At 52.3% G+C, this 4,158-nt stretch overlaps 1 protein-coding gene across 2 annotated transcripts in view; it reads right to left on the minus strand.

Annotated features, from left to right (window-relative positions):
- Positions 1–1,406, minus strand: part of ntmt1 (N-terminal Xaa-Pro-Lys N-methyltransferase 1) — a 3,268-nt gene extending 1,862 nt beyond the window's left edge. Inside the window, exons 1-2 of one of the 2 annotated variants that reach the window (XM_008424815.2) lie at positions 1,322–1,406; positions 727–878 (exon numbers count right to left, since the gene is read on the minus strand). The gene's annotated coding sequence lies outside the window, so the exon portion shown is untranslated. Of the gene's footprint in view, positions 1–726; positions 879–1,174; positions 1,268–1,321 lie in introns of those variants that run through there. The other variant, XM_008424816.2, reaches the window with a different exon arrangement.
- Positions 1,407–4,158: the final 2,752 nt, after the last annotated feature.

Genomic DNA, 4,158 nt, shown 5'->3' on the forward strand with positions numbered 1-4,158 from the left:
GATGGACAGTTAGATGGACAGTTAGATGGATGGACAGTTAGATGGATGGACAGTTAGATGGACAGTTAGTTGGATGGACAGTTAGATGGACAGTTAGATGGACAGTTAGATGGATGGACAGTTGGATGGACAGTTGGATGGACAGTTAGATGGACAGTTAGATGGACAGTTAGATGGATGGACAGTTGGATGGACAGTTAGATGGATGGACAGTTGGATGGACAGTTAGATGGATGGACAGTTGGACAGACAGATGGCTGACTGCATCCAGCTGTCAATGCTCTGACCCGGTTCAGGTCCACTTCCTGTCCCGCCCTCTTAACAGGTGGGTCTGAACCCGTCAGTTCCCGGAAGTTCCACTGACCATATTTGGCAGCGGCTCAGCCGTCACGTGACCGTCGCTCATCCTGAGCTTCAGTGACTTAAAGCTCATATGTCCGAGCTGAGCTTTTGGTCGCTTTAGTAAAATGTCTGAACCGCTAGAAACTCGGAAACTCCGCATAAATATCAGACATAATTCCGACTAGTGACGGAGCAGAAACCTTCCAGCGGAACATCCGGTTTAAACCGTCACATTAAAGCCCCAAAGCTCTCTGCTTCCTGCCGGTTTAACGGCCAGGAGCCGGCTAGCCGCCGTTAGCTTCCCCCCCCCCACCCCCGCGGTGAGAGGCGGCGGCTCTGCCCGGTTCCGGACGGTCTCAGCCCGGCTAAGACTCGAGGACTGACCTGGTTCAGTGTCCGCCGGAGCTCCTGCGGTCCTCCTCGGCGTGTTTCACTCGCTTTCTATTTGGGGACATCGCCGCCACACGGACGGCACGTCATTTCCTTATTTGGTGTTCCTGGGAAATGGCCGGCCGGTAGCTCCCCCTGCTGGTAGGCTTGGAGAAGCGCAGAAACGAACACGGTGAAATAATAATAATAATAGTAACAGTAAAGTAACTTAGTTTTCATTCAAAATGTTCCTTTAAGAGGAGATGAAACAACTATTTCATATTTAACAAAGAAACGTTGGATTCTTCAGTTTTCCTCTAAATTCAGCAGCTGTTTATGTAACTTTTTACAATTAAAAACATGTTTAGACTGTAATATAAATACTTTAGCAGCAGATGTACATGCAGTTATCACATCTGCGGCTATAAAACGCCGCACGTCCGAAAAAAAAAAACGACCAAACCTCGGGATCCATCCCCCCACAAAGCCCTCATGGGCTTCCGTAGGGAGCTCGTGACGCGACAGCTAGCGCTCCATGCTAACCTTAGCCTGTCGGTTTAAAGCTACAGTCAGTCTACGTAGCGCGATAAATGACCGAAAAGAGCCTTACGTTGCAGCTTTTCTCGAGGGTCAGCCTAGGTTTCCATGGTTACAGAGCTCTGTAAGACCACGTGACGGCTCTTCCATCGGCTGTTGGGTCCGCTTAGCTTACAGTCGCGCGTCTATACGCATGCGCACATGCGTAGGCGTGTCTCCGGGTTCGCCTGGCCGCGTCATAGTGGCTTATGACGCGGGCCGTTATGACGCGTCACAACGGCTTAGGTTCAGTTTAAACTCGGGTAGAAGTCACTGTAGAGAAGCTGTAGTGAGCAGAACGTCGTTTCTTCAAAAGGGAAAACTTTTTTTTGAGAGGAGAGACAGAAATGGAAGAGTCGAGCGAGCCGATGAACAGAAGCATCCACATCTCCATCGACAACCTGGAGGACATCATGTTGCCCCGCCTGAACACCTTGACGCCAGCGCAGTGGACCCTGCTCTCTCAGGGCCTCAGGGATTCGCACATAACGGGCGTCATGGCCGACATCCTCACCAACATTTTCCAGCGGTGTGTGGAAAACTCGCTGACCGTCCTCGTGCCGATACTGGAAGACTGCATGGCGAAGTGCACGAAGACTACGGTACCGGATGAGAACGTCAGCGTGCACCTGACCACGGTGATCTCAACAGAGATGGCCGCCGTCCTGGAGGTGCCGCCGCCGGAGGAGGCCTGCGAGAGCAGCGTGGAGCTGAACTCTCTGATGGAGCAGGAGGTCTCTGAGAAAGTCACGTCCATTGCAAACGGCATCAGGAAAACCTCCAGCTTCCCTTCGTCCCCAGCCGTGTTCGCGAGCGGCTGCATTTCCAACCTGAGGAATTTCAACAGCATGGTCTCCAGCGCGGTCCAGTGCTTCCGGAAGCACGTGAACCGACCCAGATCCAGATGCATCGAGAGATACTGGAGCGCGTTCACCAAGAAGAGAACCTCGGGCGCGCGGCCGCCGCCGGCGGCGGCGGAAGCGGAGGCCGCCTGCGACCTCACGGAGAGAAGCGTTTCTCCCGTCGTGAAGTCTCTCTTCTCGGTGGCCTCGGTCAGCGAGAGCATCTCCGAAATCATAGAGAAATATTCCGACGACGCCAAAGGCGCGGAGGACGCGGGATCCGGCCCGGATCGCGTCGAGGTAAACGAGGTCGCGGACGGAATTAGCAAGACGATCATCGACGACCTTCATTACTGCAAGGCCGAAGGTCCGGTTGGACAGAAAGACCCGAGTAGCTCACGCGCTCCTCATTTCAACCTGAAAAAGATTCTCGGCGATATCAGGAACCTTTTCCGGTCAAAGGGCAAAACTGCTCCGCCCGCGAAAGAAGAAATCATCAAGAAACCACAGTTTTCCAGGTTTGCCAAGGACCAGTTCGCCACCATGACGTCTTCCTTGGAGAGCTCAGTTCGGGATTCACGGGACACGAACGTGGTGAAACTGAAACGGGGCAGATCCCTGTCAAACAGATTGGCTCGCCTCGTGTTCCCCGGATGGGGCCCAGAGAATTCAGCGGATCAGGCCTGGTCCAAACTTCAATCCCAACACCGAACAGACCAAATCCCCAAACTGGACTTCCAGTCCATCAAGCCTCAGTTCGACAGACTGTGTGCAGAGTTCATGGAGAACCCGCAGCTGAACGACCGGGTCAAGCAGTTCTCCAAGGAGCTGACCGATAAGTTATACACCGACATCACCAGTAGCCATCACTACAACCTTCCTGTTCCCCCTGAGAACCTCTCGGAGTCTGTGCTCTCCAGCGAGAAGATCAGCGACCTCTCGGGCCAGAGGGAGATTTGCCCGGAGATCTTCTACGCCAGAACGGAAGACGAGGTGAGGAGGTTTCTCCAGAACATCTTCCTCTGGATCAGGGACGAGCAGATCAGTCGCATCAGCGAGAGCGACAGGCTGTCCAACGTGCTGTCGGAGATCAGCGACCTCGTCGGGCAGACGTACGAGACTAGAGTACCCAGGGTCTCCGTCTCCGCCGCCGCCGCCGGCGGCGACCCCCAGACAGAATCTACGGATAACAAATTGGTCACATTTGTCCAAGAAATCACCGCGATTGAAATCGAGGAGCCGCCCGAGACCCCCGACGATCAGATGAGAGACCTGGAGGTGGGCACGGCGTGCTTCGTGTTCAGGGCGGTTCTGAACTGCTCCAAGGAGAACGGGGGGTCCTTCAACCGCAAGGAGATGCGGAGGATCCTGCGCTACCTGTCGGGGCAGAGGATACGCCGGATCGCCGACTTCTCCGTCAGCATGGACAACGACAACAACACGCACTTTGCTAGGAACCTGTACGAGGCCCTGAAGGAGCAGTTCGGCTCCGCGGAGGAGCTGCAGAGGGCGGCCATGTCGCCGGACGGCGCGGCGTTTCGGGAGGCCCTGGAGGCGCATCTGAGGGGCTACATCCCCAAGAGGGGCAACAAGAGCGTGACGCAGAAAACCGTCTCGAAGGTCAGGAAGACCGTGAGGATGCTGATCGGGAATCAGACCCCGACCACCTGCCAGTAGATCGATCACACACACACACACACACACACACACACACACACACACACACACACGGTATTTTCATCAGGTTTTCACCGGGTTCTCCGGTTTGTCCTCTTTAAAAAGCTTTTATGATCTAATTTCCTGAGTAACAAATAAATAAACTGTAAAAAAAAAAAAACACCCACAGCTGTAACATCTGGAGTTTTGTTAACAAATAAAATAAATAAAATACAATTTATGGCACCATTTATGGAGTCATTAGTTATATTTTATTTGTTAATTAAATAAATAAAATTTATTTATTTAAATAAATATTTAAATGAATAAATTTTAAATAAATATTTAAAAATAATTAATTTTATTATTTAAT

Source organism: Poecilia reticulata, linkage group LG12 (assembly GCF_000633615.1).
Source record: "Poecilia reticulata strain Guanapo linkage group LG12, Guppy_female_1.0+MT, whole genome shotgun sequence".
NCBI classification, from domain to species: Eukaryota; Metazoa; Chordata; class Actinopteri; order Cyprinodontiformes; family Poeciliidae; genus Poecilia; species Poecilia reticulata.